General features: G+C 34.7%; 1 protein-coding gene and 1 pseudogene across 1 annotated transcript in view; one reads left to right on the forward strand and one right to left on the reverse strand.

The window, feature by feature from the left end:
- Positions 1 to 26641, forward strand: part of LRRTM4 (leucine rich repeat transmembrane neuronal 4) — a 706981-nt gene that overhangs the window by 256595 nt on the left and 423745 nt on the right. The gene's annotated exons all lie outside the window — the stretch shown is intronic.
- LOC132688163 (large ribosomal subunit protein uL10 pseudogene) overlaps positions 10625 to 26641 on the reverse strand; it is a 40471-nt pseudogene continuing 24454 nt past the window's right edge.

Here is a 26641-nt window from a genome sequence, read left to right on the forward strand (position 1 = left end):
CAAGGCTAATGGGAGCCTCATATAATAACATCAACTTAATTAATATTTCCAGGTTCGCCAGAATAAGAAAAGATATCCTCGATATTTTTTTTAACTTTTTTAAGTTTATTTATTTTGAGAGAGAAAGAGAGAGCGTGTGTGAACAGGGAAGGGCAGAGAGAGAGGGAGAGAGAGAGAATCCCAAGCAGGCTCTCCACTGTGAGCTCAGAGCCAGATACTGGGCTCAAACCCAAAAACTGTGAGAATCATGACCAGAACCAGAACCAAGAGTCAGATGCTTAACCAACTGAGCCACCCAGGTGCCCCAGCCTGGATAATTTCATATAAGAATTTCACTGCCTTAGTCTAGAAATGAAATGAATGAATTTCCTCATAGCCCCCACCAGAATTTGTCATATGACAATGCAACTGAAAGAGTAATGGAGAATGTAGGAAGAGAAATGGAATATTCGGTGTGTAGTAAATTTACCATCGATTTCCTCATTTTTTACTATTCCTTGGCTTACTTTTATCTATTCTTTACTACTTCCAAGGTATTTAGAACACTGTTTTTTATAAACCTTGCTTAGTCTTTGATACTCAAAATACTCTCAAGCCCTTCTCTAGAGGAACTGTGAAACCCAATACAGATTTGAATTTTCCATCCTCTCCTATGGACTACACACAATATTCATGCTTCCTCCAATTTGTGCCCGCCTAAGACTTATCATTGGAAATCATAATAAGACACATGAAATGAGTGTACGTGTGAATATGGGAAATTATTATTTTAAAGTTATTGCCTAGTGATGGGGAAAAGTACAAGTTATTCTATGGTTCATCTCCTAAAATCATTACTTGAAGATTGTCTCCAATTCCAGTGTCATCAATTAGGATAAGGTCCCCAACTGCATTTTGATCAGGCTGGTGAGGCTTTATTTTCATAAGGAAATTGCCCTCTTGCCTTCTAAATTGGATAATTACAATTCTAAAAGCCCACTCAGAAATGTAAATGCCCAATCGCCTATGAAAATGCTATGTTTTGACATGCACTTAGTGCATCTGTGCCTATGTGTATAGTTGAACTAGCTTGTGCTTCTTGGTACAAGCTCAGTTTATATTTACCTTTCTTAATAACATCAAAAACTAAATGATGACAAATTAGAATCTCTTTCTTGATGTAGTAGTTAATGGCTATTAGAAAAACATATTGGCAAATTTTGACAAGAAGGGGTTTGATATCTAAATACTGCTACATATTTGTGTAATGTTGTGTTAAAATCACAACTAATCATTAAAGCTCATTTTTGTATGATATATTCTGGTCTCTGATATACAGATTACACTTCTCTCGATACAGAAAGGAACCATTCAACTAAGCAAGCACAGACACCAACATATACATATGTGACTTCTTTGAAGTTCTAATCTCTTTTATTATTATTATTATTATTATTATTATTATTATTATTATTATTAAGTTATCTCTACACCTATCGTGGGTCTCAAACTCACGACCCCAAGATCAAGAATGCATGCTCTACTGACTAATCCAGCCAAGCGCCCAAGTTTTAATCTCTTCAGTTGTAGGTCAAACAGTAAGGAAAATCTAATTTAGGAAATGTGGAGGAGACTTTCATATACACTTATGCGTTCTACAGGTTTTCAATCACATCAGTCTCTTTTAGGAAATTTCAGATGAGCATATCCTTTACCTCTGTAAACTGTGCTGTGACCCATAAATTTATAAAGCTGAATATTGTGTGAATTCTAGAAATATAACCTCTCTATTAAAAATGTAGCAGACTTTCTATAATCTTTTAATACAGACTTTTCTTCTAGTACTAAGGGGAACCCAATGATCTATTAGGCTGATTTTTAAATTCACATCTTAAACCTCCTAACACTGAGGTTTGCTTGCTGCACCAAATAGAATTCCCTCTCCTTTCCTTTCTGTGTTTCTCTTTATACTCACAATTAACTGTAGAGTTAGGAGTTTATTTTGACCTATGATGCTCTTAACGTGGGTTGTTCTATTGAACCTCTTCGTTCATCAAACGTGTAGGTGTTACATATGGAAAAGGTGAAAAGTAACCTGATTATATCAACGTTGAATAAATTATTTCCTCTCAGTCTTGCAAATGATGTTGCACTGACACTGAGTCATGTTTATAATCTTAATCCATTTCTCTCCATTTCTGGGTCTTCACCTAGACCACTCTTACTCATCCTTCATATATAACTTCCAGGATCGCTTTCATCAGAAAGGGTGCTCTCGGTTTTTAATTCTTATCCTGTCTCTTATCTGTTGATCTCCATGTTCCCCATATTTCCTGTGGCGGAGTGTATCACTGAATAACTACTTGTCCATTTGCCTATATCATTCTTAGGTTTCCCTTACAAGATGGAATATGATATTGTGACTATTATGGTTTCATCAATGTGGTACATATTCCTTGAGACGTAAGTATTCTTCCAGAAATTGCCATTGGGTATCACATAGACAGTTAATGTAAGAGCCAGGATTCACATCTAAGCTTATTTGATGCCCAAACCATGTTCTTGACCTTTGACATATCCTGTCACTGCTATTATGACATTAGAGGATACTAAATTATTTTTTAAGGTTTTTTTTGTTTTGTTTTTAGACTTTCTAATTAGTGCCACATATCTCTGTCCTAATTTCTATTCAATCATGTACAAATTTAGTTACAATAATGTTACTATGTATTTTGATGTTTTCTAGTAAAATCCATCTTTTCTGCTTTTCCAGGGCTCCTTCTTCAACTTCCTGATGTTCCACATCTTTATTGTCTTTTTTTAAATTTCTGCCCCATATCTTTTTGCAAATGCTGCCCATACTAATTTTCTATGTAGAACCTGTCAGGATTTGATGTCATTTCAATGAAAATCCCACTGAGCAATGAAAATCCCATTGAGTTTTATTCAAATAAAACTCAAATAAAAAGCGAATATAGTGGTACATGCAACCATCTACTTGCCTTATACTTACGTTTTTGATAACATTCCTTAATACAATGTAAATATGAATCTAATGGTAATACCAAAAGTTTATGGTTTATTGTCTGAATGCCCTGTGTTTATCTTATTTAATTATTTGTGGTATCCTTTTTGTTGCAAACTTCTCATTTTGAAATAATTATGGATTCACAGGAAGTTGCAAAGAACACACAGAGAGTTTTCAGGTACCATTCACCCAGTTCTGCCCATACATTACATCTTACATAGCTGTGTAGTACAGTAGCAAAACCAGGAAACTGATAATACAATAAAATGTAAGTATAAGTATACTTGTATGACATTTTATCATGTGTGTGTATTCATGAAATCACCACTTCAATACACAACATACAGAACTACTGTAGCACCATAAAGGTTCTGATTGCTACCCCTTTATGGCCACATCCAAATCCCTCACAGTCACTGCTTTGTTCATCAAACCCTGACAACCATTAGTCAGTTCTGTCTATAACTTTGTTTTGAGAATGTTATGTAAATGGATTTATAAAGTATGTGACCCTTGGAGATTGCCTTTTTTCCCCCCACTGAAGACAGTGCCCTTGAGAGCCATAGAAGTTGCTGCATATATTGACAGTTTGTTCCTTTTTATTAATAGTATCACATGATACGTAGATACTACATTTTGTTTATCCATTTATGTGTTAAGTAACATTTTTGTTGCTTTCAATTTGGGGCTATTACAAAGAGAGTTGCTATAAAAAATATCACAGGTTTTTTTGTGGATATAAGTTTTTATTTTTCTGGGATAAATGCCCAGAAGTGCAATTGATCTGTTGTATGGTAATGTATGGTTTATTTTTTTAAAGAAACTGCCTTGCTATTTTTCATAGCAACTCTGCCACTTTAGATTTCTACCAGCAGCGTGTGAAGGATTGACTTTCTTCATATTCTCACCAGCATTTGGTGTTGTCACTGTTTTTAATTTTAGCTGTTCTAATAGATGTGTAGTGATGTCTCATTGTGGTCTTAATTAGCATTTCCCTAACGACTATTGATATTGAACACCTTCTTCCATGCTTATATGCCATTCCGTGGATGGCATCCTCTTCAGGGAAAATTCTTTTGCCCATTTTCTAATTAGTTTTTTTTTTTTTTTTCCTGTGGTGTTTTGTGAGTTTGTTATAAATTCTCAATCCAAGTCATTTATCAGATATTTGCTTTGCAAATATTTTCTCCCAGTCTGTAACTTATCTTTCCATTCTGTTTTAATGGGTCTTCACAAACAAAAGTGTTCAGTTTTCATGAAGTACAGTTTATCTTTTTTTTTTTTTCTTTTGTGGACATCTTTTGGTGTCATGTTTAAAAACTCTTCACCTAGGCTGAGACCCCAAGGATTTTCTCCTATGTTTTTAAGAAGTGTTATAATTTTATGTTTTTATTTAAATCTACTGTCTATTTTGAATTAAGTTCTGTAGAAGCTGTGAGGCTTAGGTTGAGATTCATTTTTCTGCCCATGAGTATCCTATTGCTCCATCAGTTTATTGAAAAGGCTGTTCTTCCTCCACTGAATTGCTTTTTTCCTTTCTCAAAAACAAACAAACAAACAGTATCTGTGTATCTGTTTCTGGATTCTTTTCATCTATGTGTCTATGCTTTTGCTAATTCCACAGTCCTGATACTGTAGCTTATAATAAGTCTTAAAATCAGGTAGACTGATAATTCCTACCACTGATTCTATTTTTCAGAAATGTTATAGATATTTTACTTCCTTTGACTTTCCATATAAACTTTAGAATAATCTCGTGTATATCTACAGACTATCTTGCTAGGGTTTGATAGGAATTATGTTGTGTGGGTACGACAGTTTACAGAAAATTGATGTCTTTTCTGTGTTGTCTTCTAATTCATGTCATGTTATGTCTTTCCATGTATTTAGATCTTCTTTGATTTCACTAGCACTTTATAATTTATGACCTAGAAGTACTGTATTTATTTTATTAGATGTATACCTAGGTATTACCTTTTTTTTGAGGGGTTTGAACTGGTGTTGTATTTTTAATTTTGATCTTCATGTGTTCATTGCTAGCATATAAAAATGCAATTGATTTTTTAATGTTTATATTGCACTATGTGACATTTCTGAGCTCACACCTAAATTAATGAACTTTTTAATAGATTTTTGGCTTTGTCTACATAAACAATCAAGTCATCTTCAATTAGAAATTATTTCTTCTTTTCTAATCATATGTCTTTATTTCCTTTATTCAACTGTATCCTGTTGGCTACAACTTCCAATTCTTTGTTGAATAGCAGTAATAAGACTGGATAACCTTGTTTTATTCCTAAACATGGAGAAAAAGCATTAAGTGTTTTACTACTAGCTATAGTTTATTTGTAGTTTTTTTAATCAAGTTCAAGAAGTCTTTCTATTCCTAGTTTTCTAAGAATTGTTATCATGAATGGATGTTGAGATTTGCCAAATACTTTTTCTGCATCCATTGATAAGATCATGTAATTTTTCTTTCTTAACCTCTTACTATAGCAGGTTATATTTCTTAGATTTGGAATATTGTTTTAGCCTTGCATCCCTAGAATAAATCTAGTTAGTTATGGTTTACTAGTTTATGTTTTTCTGAATTGTATTTGCTAATGTTTTGTTAAGATTATTTTTTTTTTTTTTAAAGTTTTTTTAAATTTTTTTTTTTTCAACGTTTTTAATTTATTTTTGGGACAGAGAGAGACAGAGCATGAACGGGGGAGGGGCAGAGAGAGAGGGAGACACAGAATCGGAAACAGGCTCCAGGCTCCGAGCCATCAGCCCAGAGCCTGACGCGGGGCTCGAACTCACGGACCGCGAGATCGTGACCTGGCTGAAGTCAGACGCTTAACCGACTGCGCCACCCAGGCGCCCCAAGATTATTTTTTAATGTCAATGGGGTGACTGGGTAGCTCAGTCAGTGAGGAGACTGACTCTTGGTTTTGGCTTAGGTCATGATCTCAGGGTTCATTGGTTAAGCCCTACAACAGGCTCTGCACTCACAGTATGGAGCCTGCTTAGGATTATCTCTCTCCCTGTATTCTGCCCCTCCCCTGCTCATATGGTCTCTCTCTCTCTAAATAAATAAATAAATAAACTTAAAAAAAAAATTTGAAAGAAATTTCTTGTCTCTATATATAAGGAATATTGATCTGTTTCTTCACTCACTCACTCACTCACTCCTGTATTCCTTCTTTCCTTCTTTCTTTCCTTCCTTCCTCCCTTCCTTCCTTCCTTTTCTCTCTTTCTCTTTACCATCTTACCATCTGGATTTTGTATGAGGGTAATATTAACTGCATCAAATGAGTTGAAAAAGTCTTCCCTCTTCTATTTTTTACATGATCTTGTTTAAAATTAGTTCTTGTTATTTTTGTTAGTTCTTCTTAAAACATGTAGTAGGCTTTTCCAATGAAACTATTTGAGCTTGAGATTTCTTTTTCAGAAGAATTTAATTTCTTTTTTTAATTTTTTTAAATGTTTATTGTTTGAGAGAGAGAGAGAGAGAGAACAAGAGGGGGAGAGGCAGAGAGAGAGGGAGAATCTGTAGCAGGCTCCAGGCTCTGAGCTATCAGCACAGAGCCTGACGTGGGGGCTCAAACCCACAAACTGTGAAATCATGACCTGAACCGAAGTTGGACGCTTAACCAACTGAGCCACTCAGGTACCCCTTTAATTTCTTAATATAAGCAGCTCCATAACTATTATCTATTTCATATTGGCTGGATAGTGCTAATTTGTGCTTTCAATAATTGGTCCATTTCATCTATGTTGTCAGATTAATTTGTGTAGAGTTATTTTTTATTTGTTCCCTAATTATCCCTTTTGATGCAAGTAACGACTCTAGAGATATCTCTTATTTCATTCATGACATTGGTATCTTCTCTCCTTTTTTCTAATCTGTTACACCAGAGATTCATCATTTTTACTGATCTTTTCCAAGAACCAAATTTCGTTATATTGATTTTCTTCATTGTTTCTCGGTTTTCTCACATAATTAATTTCTGCTAGTTTTGTTTGTTTATTATTTTCTTCCTTCTGCATACTTTGAGCTTATTTTTGTTCCTCTTTTTCGAGTTTCTTGATATGAAAGCTTAGATTATTGATTTGAGATTTTTAATTTTTGCTAATATAGGCCTTTAGTGATATGTATGTCCCTTCACCACTACTTTAGCTGCATCCCATATATATTGATAGGTTAATTTTATTTTCATTCTGTTGAATGTATCCTTTTCCATTTCCTTTAATATTTTCTTTTTGACTTCTAGATCACTTAGAAATATAGTGTTTAGTTTCCAAGTATTTGTAGGTTGTCCTATTATTGCTCTATTACTGACTTTCTACTCTGATACTATTGTGGTCAGAGAATACACTGCATGTGATTTAAATTCTTTTTAATATTTTGAGTTTGTTTTCAAAACAAACTTTTTAAATTTAAATTCTTAAATTTAAATTTAAATTCTTTTTAATATTTTGAGTTTGTTTCATTTGTTTTTCATGATTAAGATATGGCCTATTTTGATAAATGTTCTGTGGACATAATATGTAATCTATGCTTATTATATGGTATAGCCTATAAATGTCTATCAGATCCTGTTGGTTAAAGACAATGTTCAGTTCTTTTATATTTGGCTAATTTATGTCTAGTTGTCTATCCACTTGAGAGATGGAGGTGGGAAACTTAACTATAATTGTGTGTTGATCTATTTCTTCTTCAGTCTAGCAGTTTCACTTCACATATTTTGCAGCTCTGTTGTTTAATGCATGCACATTTAGTATCGTGGATTGGCCCTTTTATCACTCTGCAGTGACCCACCCCGTTCCTTGTAATTTTCTTCGCTGGGAAGTCTACTTAGTCTGATATATCAATACAGCCACTCCTGTTTTCCTTTGGCTATTTGCATATTCTTTCTAAATACTTTAACTTTCAAACTCTATTTATGATTATACAGATATTCCCCACTTTTTTGAAAGTTTGCATTATGCCACTTCACATTTATGAAAGATCTACATTAGTACCTCTTTCCATTAATCTAAAATAATCCGGAGAGGATTTTTACTTTTATGAAAAAAGGCAAAAAGAGCACTTAGTGTTTCTTTTGCAGTGAGTCATTAGAGAGGCAGCACCAACCAGTCGCGGCCAGAGTGTCACCACCTAGCTCCTTCCCCAGGAACTATGCTCAGCATCTCGGAATCAAGCCTCCCTAGCTTTGAATTGTATCTGTGAGCATCTGTGCTTTATCTGGATTTGTTTTGTGCATCCATCAGCAAGATATGTCCTAAGGTATCAAAAAAGCCTAAGAGAGGTTATTTTAACGTCTGGGAATGCTGGAATTTTTTTTTCCATATATATTAATGATAACTGCTTCTTTACTTGATACCATTTCATACCATATGAAAGGTTTCCTAAGAACGCTCTGCTTACAGATAGTTGAGGGAAACCTGTATTTTAAGTGAGGTTCTTATAGATAGCATACAGTTGTATCATATTTTTAAATCTACTTTCAATCTTTATCTTTTAATTATTCTAATTAGACTATTTACATATAATGTAGTTATTGATATATTTAGGCTTATGACTGTCATTTTATTTTTTGTTCTTTGTTTTGTTTTTCATTTCTGTGTTTTCTTTTTCTTCTCTTGCTGTAGGTAACTTAAACATTGTTTAGAATTCCATTTTAATTTATCTGTGATGTCTGTACGTGTATCCCTTTGTATAGAATTTTTAATTATTTGCTTTAGGTTTTATATTGTATCCACATAACTTATAAGTCTACCAGTCTTTTGCCATCTTTTGTCATCTTTTGACCAGTTTGAGGAGTGTACAAAAACTTTTCTCTCCTTACATTATTCTACCTTAACTCAATTTATAACATAATTATCTTAAATAATTCCTGTTGAGAGCTAAAATAGACAATTTTATAATTTTTGCTTTAATCGTCAGATATAATTTAGAAAACTTAATAGGAAAAGAGAAGTGTGTTGTATTTACCTATAATTTTACTTTCTGTTGTTTTTTTCTTTCTTTTTGTTGTTTCAGAATTTGTTCTTCTGTCATTTCTTTTCTGTTTAGATTACTTCTTTAAGCATTCTTTTAGGGCAAATCATCTGGCAACAATTCTTATTTGTTTTTTGTTTCTCTTTTGTTTATTTTGCTTTATTTTCAGTCATCTGAGACTGTCTTGATTTCCTTTTTATTTCTGAAGGATATTACTCTTGGATGTATATTCTGGAATGAAGTTCCCTTATTTCAGCACTTTAAAATCATGCTATCTCCTTTTGGCCTCCACAAATTCTTATCAGGAATTCACTTGCATTAGAAAACTTTGCCCATATAGGTAATGTGTTGTTTCTCTCTGTCTGCTTTCAAAATTTTTCTTTTCTTTTCATTTTCAGAAGTTTACTACATGTCTGGGCATGAATTTCTTTGGGACTACCATGTTTGGGATTGGCTCCGTTTCTTAAATTCCTAAATGTATGTCTTTTGCTAATTTGGGGAAGTTTTCAACCTTTATTTCTTTGGATATGTTTTCCAACTCTTCTTTTTTCTCCTTTTCCTGGAACTCTGATAACATTCAAGTTAGATCTCTTGTAATCGTCTCACAGATCTCCGGGTCCCTCCTTTTGCATTATTCTTCCAGATTATATTCTTTCTGTTCAAAATGCGTAATTTTTGTTGTTCTCCCTTCAGGATTCTTCTTTACATTTTCCATTTCTTTTCTTAGGATTTCTTTTAAAAAATATACCAAATGTGTTCATAATCATGGAAGTAGTTTTATGACGACTGATTTAAAATCCTTGTTAGATAGATATTCTAACAGTTGTATCACCTAAGTGTTGGCATCTGTTGATTGCCTTTTCTTTTTCAAATTGAGATCTTCCTGGCTCTTTGTTAATTCAAGAGATATTTTAATTAAGTCCTAGATATTTTGGGAACTATGTATGAGACTTTTGACCTCATTAAAATCTTGTTTTAGCTAGCCTTCTTTGCTACTAATGTGGCAGGGGAAGGTAAAGTGCTGCTCATTTCTGCCAGGTTACAGTGAAAGTCCAGATTCCCCACTTTTCTGGCTCTAGAGAAAGTAACTTCTCTTTACTACTGAGTAGTGATAAAGTGACTATCTAGTAGGCCCACTCTGATACCACCTCAGTCAAGAGTAAGGAGGGGTACCCTGTTACCCTCAGTCAAGGAGAGAAGTGCAGGATTCCCACATGGTCTCCACTGATGCCAAAGTAGAAAAAGACACACCAGTTATCACTCATTCTGCAAGGATAAGAGTCCTAGCTCACCACTCAGACTTCTTTGAGCCATCCTAAGTGACAGAAGGGTTGGGTAAAAAAAACATGTTTTTTGATGTTTATTTTATTTTTGGGAAAGAGAGAGTCAAAGCTCGAGTGAGGGAGGGGCAGAGAGAGAGGAACACATAGAATCTGAAGCAGGGTCCAGGTTCTGAGCTGTCAGCACAAAGCCTGATGTAGAGCTTGAACTCATGAACTGCGAGATCATGACCTGAGCCGAAGCCAAATGCTTAATCAACTGTGCCACCCACTCATTTTTTTTAATGAGAAGTAAGCTTTTATTTTCTTGTTTCACAAATAAGTTTGGCTAAATTGGTTGCTTTATGATGATTAGTGAAAGAGACCAAATTCCATATCCTTGTCTGATTTCTTCAACTTTGGCTGGGCTGTGGCAGCAGCAGGTGCAGCAGCGGTGTTAGTGGCCATGGGGTGGTAGCCACAAATACAGATGAATCAGCCAAGAAGGCCTTGACCTTTTCAGCAATTGGGTAGGTGTAATCAGTCTCCACAGACAAAGCCAGGATCCACTTGTATCCATTGATGGTAGAATGGGGCACTGATGCAACAGTCAGATACCCTATCCGGAGACATATACTGGCAACACTGTGGACACCTTCCAGGAAGCAAGAATGCAGAGTTTCTTCTGTGATGTCAAGCATTTCAGGGTTGTGAGCCTTGTCATTGTCAAACATGTGCTGGATGACTATCTAAAAAGAGAAGGAGGAGATGTTCAGCATGTTGAGCAGTATGGCTTCGCTGGCTCCCACTTTGTCTCTGTCTTAAATAGCTGCACATCACTCAGGATTTCAGTGGTGCCCTTGGAGATTTTAGTGGTGATGCCTAAAGCCTGGAAGAAGGAGGTCTTCTTGGGCCCCAGAACAGTGTTCTGGACTGGCACAGTGACTTCACATAAGATTATGGCACCAGCACAGCCATAGCTGGTACCTTATAAGCCAGCATCATGTCCCTGATCTCAGTGAGGTCTTCTTTGGAGAACACAAAAGCCACATTCCCCCAAAGGTGAGGCGATAGTTTTTCCAGAGCAGGGTTGTTCTCCAGATGCCTTCAGATAGCCTGTGTATCAGTATTCTTGCCCATCAGCACCACAGCCTTCCTATAGAGGGACATGGGGATCTGCTGCATCTGCTTGGAACCCACATTTCCTGCTCCCACAGTGAAGCATTTTGGATATTCATCCAAAAGTTGGATGATTGTAAGGAAGTAGTTGGACTTCCAGGTCACCCATCTTCCCTGGGCCCCATTGCAGCTTATCAGGAATTGCCTCACAAGGTTTAAAGATGATGTCACTCATAAGGAGGCCTGGAGAGAGGAAGGGCCAATTTTTACAACCAGTGGAGAGTGGAAGTCTAGGTTACACCCTAGGCATTTGCTGTTGTGCATGGAGGTGGAGACAAAAGTTTTTCTGTGATGTTTGGATAGAGTAAAGTAGCTGTTTGCTAAACTTTTCTAAAGTTGTTTTTTTTGTTGTTTTTTTTTTTTGTTTTTTTTAATCTTGTTAGACTGCCTCTTGTCCTTTAACTAAACGGGAGGAGGCTTTTGTTAGGGCTTTTATTGTCTGTGCCCATTGGTGTTTACAAGTTACTGGCTTTTATAACACCAAATCTGCAATTTATAAAGAAAAAAGAAAACCCACAGGCTTGGTATTGTGTTATTTCCTGGATGCCAAAGTCCCTTGCCAGTCTGCCCTTTTCTCTACAGTGTTTTACCACTATAATTAGCCGAAAGAGTAGAGGATTACTTCTTCATTTTTTAGGAAAGAGAACTCTTTGCTTATTTGTTTTAATTTTGCTACCAGTGTTTTAAGTGATTAATTTCTAAGTTGTCTAGATTACATCTCTAAGACTTTGGGTTGGCTCAGTCAGTTAAGCGTCTGGTTTGCTAAACTCTTGGTTTCAGCTCAGGTCATGATACCACGGTTTTTTGAGTCCGAGCCCCACATCGTTCTCTGCACTGACAGCACGGATTCTGTCTTTCCTTCTCTCTCTGCCCCTCCCCTACTCACGCTGTCTCTGTTTCTTTCAGAATAAATACATAAGCAAAAATATTTATAAATTCTCATATTTCTGACAATGTACTTTTGGTGCCACAACTTACATATTACATAAGGATAAATATGTGTGTGTGTGTGTGTGTGTGTGTGTGTGTGTGTGTGTTTCTCTCTCTAAAAATACTCAGAAATTTTGTTTGTTTTCTTTACCCTTGACATTTACGACTTCTATGGGGATAATCACAAAGTTGAGGTGCTCTCTTTATTTATGTTACATGATAGATTTTAAGCCATCTTGATCTCCAGTTTCAAGTGTTTCTTCACCCCAGAAAAATTCATTTTATTACTTCTTGATCATTGATTTTCATCTTGTTCTTGACTGCACTCTAGACTGCAAATTGTATTTTAGCGTACTTTCCATGTTCCTTCCTCACTCTCATTATTTATGTTCTTTTTTTCTTTTGCTTAAGTATTTTGTGAAAGATTTCTTAAAATTGACATCTAATTTACTCATGGGGGTTTCTACAATATCCAATATTGTGTACATTCCTCCATTACAGTTTTTACATCAGTTATCATGTTTTTCATCCAAAGTAAAGCATTTGTTTCTGTGAACAGCTGGCATAAGAATTCCTCTTAGAGAGAAAACTCTATTGAAAAAGATTTTGCCTGTGTGTGAGAAGCTAAGGGAATACTCAGGAAACAAAAATGATTGCTGAGTTGTAATTTGCTAGAGGAGAGGTGGAACGAATCAAGGAGATTCTGGATAGATCTGAGGCACTCACGATGACCTTTGGGTGGGGCTCCAGCATACTTTCTGCATATGGAAGTTTGGTTAATCATTTTGATTAATTTTTTTGTTTGTTTGAAAATGAAAGCACTAAGTATCATGTTTTATGTCCGGGCCAATGTGTTTAGACCAGTAAATAAGTAAATAATGTAACAGAGAAAACAAGGAGAACATTGTCTCCTTAGCATTGGCATAGATACTTTTGAAACTCTTGGACTCCCAAGAACTATGGAATTGGTGGAGAGGAAAGTACAATCAGGCACAGAAGAAATTCCAGGCAATCTTTCAAAGACTTAAAATCCAGAGATGGAACAATACAAAGGAAGACCAAATGCAAATAGGCAGAAGATGATCATGTGCAAGTCAAAGAGAAAGGCCCGAAGAGAGACAACTTTGCCAACACCCGATCTTGACTTCTAGTTATCCAGAATTGTGAGAAAACAAATTTCTGTTTAAGCCACTTCTTAGCCCCCACATCCCCTCCAAAATAAGGTAAGGGGGTGTTCCCATCTAAGATGCGGTAATGATTTTTTGTTTTTCTCTTGTTCTCAATTATTTCTCCTCCTTAGAGTTGCCCATTTACTTTCAGCTTCAGTGACATTTTTATTCCTTGTTAACTCACTGTGCCTATGCTTCATTGAAATTGCAGAAGGGTTGGGGCACCTGGGTGGCTCAGTCAGTTAAGCATCCAACTTAAGCTCAGGTCATGATCTCACAGTTTGTGAGTTTGAGCCCTGCATCAGGCTCTGTGCTGACAGCTCAGAGCCTGGAGCCTGCTTCAGATTTTGTGTCTCCCTCTCCCTCTGCCCCTCCCCTGCTCACGCTCTTACTCTCTCTGTCTTTCAATAATAAATAAATGTTAATAATAATACTAATAAAGAAATTGCAGAAGGGTCATTTCAGAGAGTGGGTTTGTTTTGGTTTGAATAAGGTACACCCAAAGGGAGTAGGAGGCAGTATGTTTATATTCACTCTAATATTCTTTTCCAGTTCAGAGGCCCTCAAATCTGAAGACTTAAGGAGATAGCTAGATAACCATGGAGTCATAGCATCAAGCATGGAACGCTTGGTTGATTACAGCATTGCTCCTGTTCTCTCAGAGGCTCATTTAACCTTACTTATTAGAAAAACAAACAAGAAACCAAACCAGCTGCCCTAAGTATAAGCAAGGAACAGTAGATGCCAGCACAGGTTCCCCACTCTCTGTCATCTCAGGCATCTGTGACCTTTCCCAAGGTCGTAGTTGAATTAAGATTTATACCTCCCATCTGTCCCAGCAACCTCTCATCTCTGATGCCGGACTTGTTTTAAATTAACTTAATTATGCCTCCAAACCCCCATTCTACAAGGCTGGTGGAAAATTTAATATGAGAAATTCTCATACTCTGACAACTACCAGGCACCCAAATATGACCTAAGAGAGACAAACTCTTCCCAGGTTTTATTTAGTGCTATGATGTTGAGGAATTTGCCAACAAGATACCTTGTACCCATACAGCCATTAGCAGTGAAAGAGTACAGTGGATGAGTGCAGACAATGGAGACAAATAGTTCTGAGTAAAATATTATCTCTCCTGTTAGTTGTGTGGTATTGTATATTATCTAACTTCTCCATGTCTGTTTTTCATCTGTAAAATGTAAATTCTAAGATGTGACCTAAGAAGATTTTTATGAGGATTAAATACATAAATAGGGGTGAAGTTCTCCAAACAGTCCCTCACACACAGCAAGCTCTAGACCCGTGTTGGAGATTGTGTTCCCCTGAGTCCTTGCCTTCTATTTGGAGTGCTATGGTTTCCCAAAGGACACAGATTACTCAGCCCCCTTCTCAATCTCAGTCCTGCCCATGTAGGTTTAGTTGCTTCTTCATTCTCCCTTTCCCATCATTTCCCTCAAAATCCTAGGAATCCTCTTTGCTAAGCTTAAAATTGCACAAAAAGAGAAGAAGCATTTTTAGCTTTTTTCTGCTCATCCAAATCTGTGGCAAAAAACAAAAAAACAAAAATTACAGCTACTTTCTGGAAACAGAGGGAGAAAGGTAACTCCATAGTCAACATATAATATTATCCTGCCAGGTATGAGCTAAGCCTTTGATCATTTATTGGAATGTTGGAGAGAACTAGAATTTAAATCTATGTGCTTAAGCCTTTTTCTTTGTGAGAAAATTTCAGGTTTTTTAAAATCTAATTTCTGCTAGCTAGAATCCTATAGAATTTATAATTTCTTCAAAATTATGGATAAATTGTTTTTACTATGTGTACAATGAGATAATATTAATAAAATTATAGTAATACAGAATAGAGAGGGGGCATATTCCTTTGTCTGCTACCTTATGGAAATAGACAAAGCATATAATCTACTTATAGAAAACTAAAAACAAAGCATACATCAAGCTTTTTACTTTGGATTTACTCATTCACTATTAAATGTGTCTATAATTTCGTATTACTTGTCATTTTCTCTTAATAGCACTTATATTACTATAGTTATATAAAGTTTGACATTCTGGCTTACTTCATGGATTTCAGGCTGAAATGGTACTTAGAATTGATTTTCTAGGAAATATGGTTTGGTGACATAGAAATTGATCATTTTTATTCCAGTAGATAAGACTCTATAATAATTATCTTTATTAGGTATCAATATTTTCTATCTATGCTTTACAAGTATATAAATCTGATTTTCTATCCATATTCTCACTTGTAGTTAATCCATATAAATACATATATATACATATGCATACTTTTTTTTGTTCATGATTTTATTTTGCAAATGATTACATACATGTATATTTTATATATTCATAAAAATAATTAGGAATGAATAAGTCATGGGAATAAAGGGCATACCATAGGGAATATGGACAATGACATTATAATAGCATTGTATGGTGACAAATGGTAGATACACTTATGGTGAGCAGATCATAATTGTACTGAAGTTGATTCACTGTGTTGTAGACCTATTACCACTATGACATTGTGTGTCAACTATACTCAAATAAAAACATTTTTTAACATATATATATATATATATACACATATACATAATTTTAAGGAATATAAATAATAAACAAATACATAAATAAAGAAATAAAATATATACAAAGAAAGATACGTATATATACATTTATATATTAATTTGTATATTTACATAATGTATTTATAGAATATTTCAGCAATTTTCAAAAATATATTTGCATATCTAATGATAATTGTTTCTGATCCCCTAGAATAGCCAAATTTCAAAAGAAAATAGTCTCCAAAGTTAAAATAATTTACCAGTAACATATTGATATAGTTAATACAATTAATATTATATATCATAATGTATTAATTTATACTAATATGTTAATTCATATTAATATAATGCACATTGTGTCTTCATATAAGTTCAATTATTGATATAAATTACAAAGTATGTTTATTTGTAATAATATAAAAAATATCATATTAAAATGACCACCTGCCTTTAAGTGCTAAATTTAAAAGCACAATTTCAAAATATTAATTAATTTCAATTTTTGTGGGCAGCATTCTTAATTGCAGATGTAAACCTAATAGTTTTTCTTTAAAATTGCCCATGCACATATTTTTGGAAGAACGCCTCATTCTGACATTTTTGTGTTGCTCAAAATTTTCTCTCTAACCTCTTCACCATCACAAAATGTTGGCAGGGTAACAAGAGCACTGGGAGATGATATGAGCATGTAAGTTATGAAAAATCAGAACCCACTTAGATTTATAGGTGGTCCATAACTTTCAGGAACAGTATCTTCAAAACACCCATGAATTCTGCAAAGTAATTCTATTCTGAGTGTTATATATGAAGAATAAATAGACCTATTATTCTTAAAATACCTGTTCTAAAGATACCATTGCTAGCACCTAGAAAACAGAAGGGTTTTTCAGGTCTCTAAACAAAAAGAAAAAGGAAGTGCTTTAACAAGTCATATACTGGTGTGATTTTGTGATGTTTCAACTCACCTACATCAAGTTTTAGTGAATAAAAGTTGTAGCTACTCAATTGTGTACATTGCATGTTTCCCACTCCTTGTTAAGTTATATTTTATTTTAATTTCATATACCATTAATAATTAATCAATTTAAAACTATTAATTTGAAATGAATTATCAAGTAATTACATTATTAAAAACAATGCATGATGTGCTTCTGCACTTCTGTTAATCAAAATGTTATGTGCACACCAATTAATGTCATTTTTAAAAATCTCCTATTAAAAGGATAACTTTATTTGGAAAATTAAGTAAAAATTGCATTGATTAAAATGGTAAAAATGTAATTTTAAAAATAATTTTGGCTTAGTACTATTTCATCGTGTATATACACACACACACACAGATACACACACACATATGGTGTGTGTGTACACACCACATCTCCACATCTTTTTTATCCATTCATCAGTCAATGGACATTTGGGCTCTTTCCATAACTGGCTATTGTTGATAGTGCTGCTATAAACTTTGGGGTGCATGTATCCCCTTGAACAAGTATTTTTGTATCTTTAGGCAAATACCTAGTAGTGCAATTGATGAATTATACGGTAGTTCTGTTTTTAACTTTTTGAGTAAACTTCATACTCTTTTTCAGAGTGACTGCACAAATTTACATTCCTACCAACAGTGTAAGAGGGTTCCCCTTTCTTCACTTCCATGCCAACAAACGTGTTGTTTCCTGTGTTGTTAATCTGACATGTGTAGGATAATATCTCATTGTAGTTTTGATTTGTATTGCCCTGACGATAAGTGATGTCGAGCATATTTTCCTATGTCTGTTTGCCATCTCTGTGTCTTCTTTGGAAAAATGTCTATTTATGTCTCCTGCCCATTTTTAACTGTATTGTTAGTTTTTTTTGAATATTATTCAGCTCTCAAAAAGAATGAAATCTTGCCATTTACAAGGATGTAGATTAAGCTAGAGAGTATTATGCTAAGCATAATAACTCAGAAAAAGACAAATAACATATGATTTCACTCATACAAGGAATTTAAAAAACAAAATATATGACTATAGGGGAAGGGGGGAAAAAGAGAGAGGGAAGCCAACCACAAGAGACTTTACTATAGAGAACAAACTGAAGTTGATGGTAGGAATTTGTTGGGAGATAGTCTACATGGATGATGGGTATTAAGGAGGGCACATGTTTTGATGAGCACTGAGTATTACATGTAAGTGATGAACCACTAAATTCTACACCTGAATCCAGTTTTAGCATATATGTTAACTAATTAGAATTTATATTAAAACTTGAAGAAAGGGGCATGTGGGTGGCTCAGTTAGTTAAGCATTGACTCTTGGTTTTGATGCAGGTCATGATCTAATGGTTTCATGAATTCAAGCCCACATCGGGCTCTATGCTGTCAGCACAGACCTTGCTTGAGATTCTCTCTCTCTCCCTGTCTCTCTGCCCCTCCCCCATTCACATTGTCTCTGTCTCTCTCAAAATAAATAAATAAACTTAAAATTTTTTAAATGAAAAAATTATTTGGTATATGTTTTATTCTCACATTTTAACTATAATATTGGCTCCTAATTTATTTCTTTATCAATCTAAACTCAAATAATATTAATGTCAACTTCATACAGTATACATAAGCGTATATAACACTATACTTATTTTTTTTTAATTTTTTTTAACGTTTATTTATTTTTTGAGACAGAGAGAGACAAAGCATGAACGGTGGAGGGTCAGAGAGAGGGAGACACAGAATCTGAAACAGGCTCCAGGCTCTGAGCTGTCAGCACAGAGCCCGACGTGGGGCTCGAACTCACGGACCGCGAGATCATGACCTGAGCCGGAGTCGGCCGCTTAACCGACTGAGCCACCCAGGCGCCCCTATAACACTATACTTATATTTCCTCCCTCTTCTCTTTTATATTATTGTTGTCATATATTTTATTTTTACATAGGCAATAAACCTACAATGCAGTGCTATTAATTTTGCTTGGACAGTCAAATATATTTAGAACAATTTAAAATAAGAACAAATATATCTTCTCTTTCTTTTTTGAGACCATTTCTGGAACTCTGTATTTCAGAGTTCCCTCTGATATTATGTTCCTTCTGTCTAAGTGCAGATATGCTGGTAATGAATTTTCTTAGCACTGGTTTGTCTAAAAAATACTTAATGTAAAAATTTATTTTTTCTGGGTATAATATCCTAGTTTGACTTTTTGCTTGCTTGTGGAATTACTTTAATGATGTCAGTTTTTGTCTTCTGGTTTGCATACTTTCTGACTCTAATTCTTGCCTTTGATTTTTAATCAGTATATGATCTATCTTTCTTTCTTCCTTCTTTCCTTCCTTTCTTCCTTTTTTAAATGACTGCCTACAAGATTAACTGTTTATCTTTGATTTTAAGTGGTTTGAGTATAATGTGTCTAGCAGTATTTTATTTTTTGTATTTATTCTGCTTGGATCTCTCTGCATACTATTTACCCTCTTCCAGCAGTAGATTGCTATTGCTTGGTACTTGGTACTTGCTATGGCTTTGGGGGGAGGGGAGATCTCTATTTTCATTATCAAGATTCAGTGTTAGGCAGATACTCTCTGCCTATGGCTTTGAAGTGGTGCTTTTTGGCTACGTGTCCCCCCAGTAGCAGATAAACTCTGTCTTGTTTCTTTGGTATTTTTTTAAGTTTATTTTGAGAGAGAGATAGAAAGTGAGCAGAGGAGGAGCAGAGAGAGAGAGAGATAGAATCTCAAGCAGGCTTCGTGATGTCAGTGCCAAGCCTGATGCAGGGTTTGAACTCACAAACCATGAGATTATGACCTTAGCCAAAATCAAGAATTGGACACTTAACTGAGTCACCCAGGTGCCCCTCTTTGGTACTTTTGTGGGAGGAGAATGTCCTGCTTTCCTCCAAAGTTAGGAGACTGCTGATGGTTTTGGTACAATTTCTGGACCCAAAAATGTCCCAGCCCCAGTAATAGGGTTATTTTTTCTTTTGGTCTGCACTGGGTCACAATGGTACTTACCTGTGGTCTGGGGCAGCAGGATTCTCCCCTCTTGCCCAGGCAGCTTAGAGCTTTTGTAGAGTAGAGGAGAAGGGTCTCAGTCAAGTCCGTGCCTTTCCTGTCATCGCAGTGGTCTCCTCCTCCATTTTTACCTCACTAAATATGGCTGTCTCCAGTCTCCTATTATGTTCTCAATCTCATTCATGAATGCTGTGAGGAGGTGCATAGAGAAGAGCCCCAGAGTGGGTATGAACTCCTCTGTGTCTACTATTCCCAGTTACTCTATACTCTCGTTGTGGCTCATGGTCAGCCTTCAAAAGTATATTAAAATTGGGAGCTGAATTTTTCTTACCTGCTAATACAGCATTCTGTGCCTCTTCCTCTTCAATAAATTAGCCAGTGTTTACAAAACATTTCCATTGGGTTGTGGTGAGGAGATTCTTGGATTTCTGTATTTCTTGGGTTGTGGCCTTGTGACTTCAGCAATCTAGGTTTACGAAAGTTTTATTTTTTGTAGTCTGATTTGTTGTTGTTGTTGTTGCTGTTATATTGGGAGTTAGGTTTTCAAGAAATTTATGTATCTTTGGTAGAAGCAGAACTCCTGAATTAGCACTAAACAACAAGAACAAAAGCTTCCCAGATATATAAAATATACAACTACAGTTGAGAACCTCAGAAACTGAACACCATGCATGGCCTCTAATGCTGTGGTTTTTGATCCTGAGTACTGGTAAGAATCACTAGAGGACACTTTTAAACAATACTGATGCCCCAAGTCCTAGCCTCCAGAGATTCTTGATTAATTGGTCTCATCAAACCTTCAGCCATGGGTATTTATTAAAATCTACCTAGTAGATTCTGATTTACAGGTAAGGTTATGATCGCTGTTCTAATCAGTCTAATGGTACTTTAAGTGTGTCAAGTGACAAATTTCAGCACATGAACCACAATTTTCTTAAATCTATTATAACCACAAATTTAGATCACATCTTTTGTACATTTGTAGAAACATATTCTACCTGAGGCCACATCGAAACTATAGTCGCAGATTAAGTGAAGTCATTATAGTGATTTGGTTTTGTGAGCTCAGAAGAGAAGTGTCTTTTCCAAGGAATTAAATTACCCCCATTGGAGTCCTCTAATATCATGGTTGGGTAAGCCATCACCTGAGGTTCCTCTGAATAGTCTGCATAGAATGTTAGAAATATGGAAACAAGGACATATATGTTCTTTTTTTTAAGTTTATTTATTGATTTTTGAGAGAGAGAGACAGACAGAGTAAGAGTGGGGGAGGAGAAGAGAGAGAGAGAAGGAGAGAGAGGATCCCAAGCAGGCTCTGTGCTGTCAGTGCTGAGGGCTACGCGGGACTCAAACTCACAAACTGTGAGAGATCAGGACCTGAGCTGAAATCAGGAGTCAGACACTTAACCAGCTAAGCCACCCAGGCACCCATATGTTCCTTATATGATCTGGTTTTTCATGACCCAGTTCAATAGATGTGGCTATTAGATTGTCAGATATGTCTTGTACTTTATAGTTGACACATACTTGCTACTCAGAATATAGTCTTAATTGAAGAAGTCAAATAGTTATCAGGAAAGTTTCAAGAGCTCTTCTCTGGGGTTTTGACTTACAAAAGAACACTTTTAATAAAATATTCTTGATCGTTAAGCAATCAAATTTATTAGTGAACAAAAACATTGAAATTTTGCAAAGTTTAGAAAATTTGAGATATTGAAAGCTTGATAGAATTTGTAATATATACTATTAAAAGACAAAAATATTACATTAAAATATATATAGAAATACCAAAATAGTAAGTAAGAATAGGTACAAGAGTGATTCCAAAATACTGCAGGATTTGTATTATAAAGAGAAGAATTAAGAAATGTCACCTCTGAATTTTATAGAGGTAACTTCAAGCTTTTCTGTTATAACTCAGCTGGGAATGGGAAGGCCCCCTGAAGCCCAGTTATAAGTTGCTTCAAAAAGTAGCTAAAAACCAGTCTATCACTTAGGACTATGCCAAGGAAGATTAAATATTAGGCAGAAAGGAGAGCAAATTGTTAGGTTTTATACTTTTGAAACAATTTTTAGCAAGGGCCAAGCTTCCAAATACTTCCTAAACACTATTTTATTGCTACAAAAGGAGAAAGTTTAAGATACTAATTTGTCATAAGATTTTTGACCCCCAAATGGTAAACTTCCCACCTATGATTCACCCTAGAAAACTCACACTCTCAAGAAATGCAATTTCTTTATTTATCTTATACATATTTAATTTTCTAAGAAATGTTTTATAGTTTCACCATACTTTCTGAAATCAAATAATTGAGTTCATCATATTCATCTGACAGTCACTTCAGAACTTAAAGAAAAATTTTCATTCACCTGCAAACATGAGAAATAATCCAATTTTAAAATGTAAGTGGATTTCATGCCTTGAAGAAACATTTACATTAAGTACATCTTAATTTTTTCTATTAAATTTCCAATTTAGCAGTGGAAAAGACCCTAACATGTAATTATTGAATGTTTGTAACAGTATATTTATGTTGTCTTTTTTTTAATGTTTATTTATTTTTGAAAGAGAGAGAGAGAGAGTGAGCACCAGCAGGGGAGGGGCATAGAGAGGGAGACACAGATTCTGAAGGAAGCTCCAGGCTCTGAGCTGTCCACACAGAGCCTCACACAGGGCTCGAACCCACAAACCACAAGATCATGACTTGAAGTTGGATGCTTAACCAACTGAGCCACCCAGGTGCACCTTATGTTGCCTTTTATAAAACTTTAAGATTACGCCATATATGCCACTGGTAAAATAATAGAATTCAGAAATTTCCTCTCTTATGTTCAATCCATGCACATAGAGTAACAGGTCAGATGAAAACAGATAGATAAAATCTTATGGCTATGGCTACACAATTATAGGCTTAGGTGCCTGGGGAAGGAGGACTCAGTCTTCTTTGTTCTAAAGATGCAAAAGAAAGACATGAGGCTCAAAAGGCCAGTCCAGATAAACAGGACAATATTTGGAATCAATCTGTGAAGTCTCTAGAGTTACTCTGTGAGACCATACCTTTCATGACAGACATGGAACAATATGTATTAAGTAGAATTTAGGACTCAAATTCTGTACAGAGGCAGAAACACTAATGTTATATATGTAATAAATTCTTCCCCTTTAATATCAAATATTAAAAAAATAAAGTATATGACTTGGGAAAATGTGTTAAGTTTGAGTAAAGACAGAGGTCAGATATGAAGTGCATTGGGCAATAATATCTAACATCACATTTGTAAGCAGAGTATATTTGATGGGTCTGGCTGCCTGAGTGTTTTGGTTTGTTTTCCCGTTAGTGTTTTGCCCCTCAGTATGTGTCCTGCTGGGACATGCATGTTAGATAAAAGAAGTTGACCTGGAAGATCACGAGGATTATTCTGTGGTTAATACATATATAATAACATTGCCTTGCTAAAATTTCTTTGAAAACTGTAAACAAAGGAATAATCTGAAGAAATGCAAAAGGTATATGAAAAGTAAATTTTTGAATTAAGCATTTAAAATGGCAGTTTACTAACCATAAATATATATATATATAATATTATATATATAATATATATATAATATATAGATATAATGTATATAATATAATAATTATAATATATAATTATTTATATATATTCCTCATATATATATATATATACATATATATATATATATATATCAGAAAATAGGTTTCCATAGTTGGCAGGGCTGACTTACTAGCTTGCATCATGAAAAAGTCAAAATACCTAACTTTAGAATCATAACTTGGTTGCATAATGCTCTATATTTCCATATAGATTTATTTTAGTGCTTATAGGTTTATTTCAACCCTTATTCAATTGAATATCTTTCTCACTTTTCATATTACACTATCAGCTTGATAAAGACACCTGGCAGGACTTCTGCAACATAGCAGGATCTCAATAATTATTCACTGAATGAATGAATCACGATGAATTTCTTCCTCTATTCATGAATTGACAAACTTTTCTATAAAGGGCCATATAATAAATATTTTAAGCTTTGTGGGCTATAGAAGTTCTCTTTGTATATCATTCTTTGTAAGTTAAAATATAAAATATAAAAAAAAAATTCTTAACCTGAGGGTAGTTACAAAAAAGGACATGGCCAAATTTAGCCTTCAGACCATTGTTTTCAAATTCCTAATCTCTATATTAAATGGCTCTGGGGGTGCCTGGGTGGCTCAGTCGCTTAAACGTCTGACTCTTGGTTTTGGCTCAGGTCATGATCTCACAGTTCATGGGATCCAGCCCCTAGTTGGGCTCCTCACCGCTAATGTGGAGCCTGCTTGGGATTCTCTCTCTCCCCCATCCCAAAATAATAAATGAACATTTAAAAAAAACAAAAAATGAAAAAAATAAATAAATGGATCTTAAATTTGATTTCTAAAACTCCTTCTAGTTTCCTGAGTTCCCTTTCAGTGGTATATCAGAGCTGGCCACTATCAGCTCAGTAGACGAACTTGGCAAACAGCATATAAAGTCTCTCTGTTTGTTTATGTATACGTGTGTGTGTTTGTGTGTGTGTGTGTGTGTGTGTGTGAGATAAGCTTGTTTATCAGCATACCACTGTTTAAGTTAAAAAAATAAAACCAGAGATTATAATTAAAATTGTCATCAAATTTAAGTATTCAGGTTAAATTTGAAGTTCAGGTAACAAACACAAAATTTAAGTATAAGCGGGTCTCGTAATATTTGGGACATTCTTACATAGAAAATAATTTTTTGTTCATCTTAAATTTAACTTTAGTTGAGAACTTTGTGTTTTTTATTTGCTAATTCTGGCAACTCTATCTGCAACCATTGGAGATCTTTTGAAAAAACTATTAAATGTGGTGGTCATATATGTAATGGAAATATTTTATATACTTTTTAATAATAGCTTTTCATTATTATTAAGTAATAAGGATTTTAAAAAAAAAACAAATATTAAATATTGAAAACAAATCCTGTCATTCTGTGGCTGCATCATTCATGATATACATTTAAGCTATATTATCTTTACTATTATAATAATAATTGAGGACTATTAAGTGCCAGGTATTAGCTTATATGGTTTACTAACATTTTCCTCACTTAATACCTGCAAAATATTCCATCATATAGATGAGAATACTAAATATCATAGAGTTAAGAACAAAACATCAATGAAAATTTAAGAACAAAATGTCAAAGATCATATGATTAGCAAATGATGAAATCGCTATTTCTTCTCAGATTTTTTACGTTTATATTATATTGAAACTCAGTCCAGTTGCTAGCTATGAAACAAAGCTGTATATTACTATTCTTTGCCCATTTAGGGATTATTTCTCTCTTTGGAACATTTCAAGACTATTCTCTTTGTATCTTTTTTTATTTTTCTGTGAGGATGCTTACCAATTTATATAGTTTTTAAAAAGAACAATGGTATCTTATTTATATGAGTATTCCCAACAGTATTTAGCACACTCTTTTATATTTATGTGAGTTTAAAAGTATATTTGGTGAATAATTTATTAGTGTTGAATAATTAATGATGACAGGTTAATAATGATGTGATTGCCTAGTGTATTTGTTGAATGAATGCAAGAAGTGTGGGTTTTTTTTTTTTCTATTACAGTTTTGTTTTGAAACTAAATTTACAGCAAGATACTGAAAACACCAAAAGAGTGACTTTTGTGACCCACCAAACAAGGACTTTGGCACTGAAAAATTAGAGGGATGACAAGAATAAAATAGCCCTACTTTTCTGTAGTGGATATTTTTCTGGGGAAGACAGACAGATATAATATTCAGAGTTTCAGTAAGTGCAATGAAGAAATATAAACCAAAATGAGTGGATAAAAAGTTATTGTAGGGGATGTGATAGTTTACACAAGAAAATGTTTAAAAGGCAATGCTGATAAGGTGATATGTAAGCAGAGATTTGAAGAAAATAAAGTAGCCATTCAGCTATTTAAAAAAATAGCATTTCAGGCAGAAAGAAAATCTAGTGCAAAATCCTTGAGCGGATGTGTACTTGGGGTATTCTATGGAGAACCACGAGACTAATGACATTCATGCAGCAAGGTGACATGAATCCACTACTCAAAACTCTTGCTCTGCTGCTGCTGTTTGGAGAATATTCCACAGAAGAGCAAGAGTGAAAGCACAGAGAATAGCTAGGAAGCTGTCATTTAGTCCAGGAGGAGATGATGGTGTCTTGGACTGTGAAGGCAGCAGTGGAAGTAAGGAACAGAGGTTGGAATCTGGATATATTTCAGAAAAATTGTCAACAAAATTCACTGATGGTTTGGATGTGGAGTATTAGAGAAAGAGAAGGATCAAAAAAGATGCTAAGTGAATTGGTCTTATTATCTAGAAAAATGTGGTTACTGTTCCATGATGGAAAGACTGGGGAAGAAACAAGTTTGGGGAGGCAGTTTGGACTTTTTAAATGTGAAGTACTGATTAGTAATCTGGGTAAAGATTCCTTATAGAAAAAAGATGGTTAGAACTCATTTGCTTATGATTCTCT

Source organism: Panthera onca, chromosome A3 (genome assembly GCF_046562875.1).
Source record: "Panthera onca isolate mPanOnc1 chromosome A3, mPanOnc1 haplotype 2, whole genome shotgun sequence".
Taxonomy (NCBI): Eukaryota; Metazoa; Chordata; class Mammalia; order Carnivora; family Felidae; genus Panthera; species Panthera onca.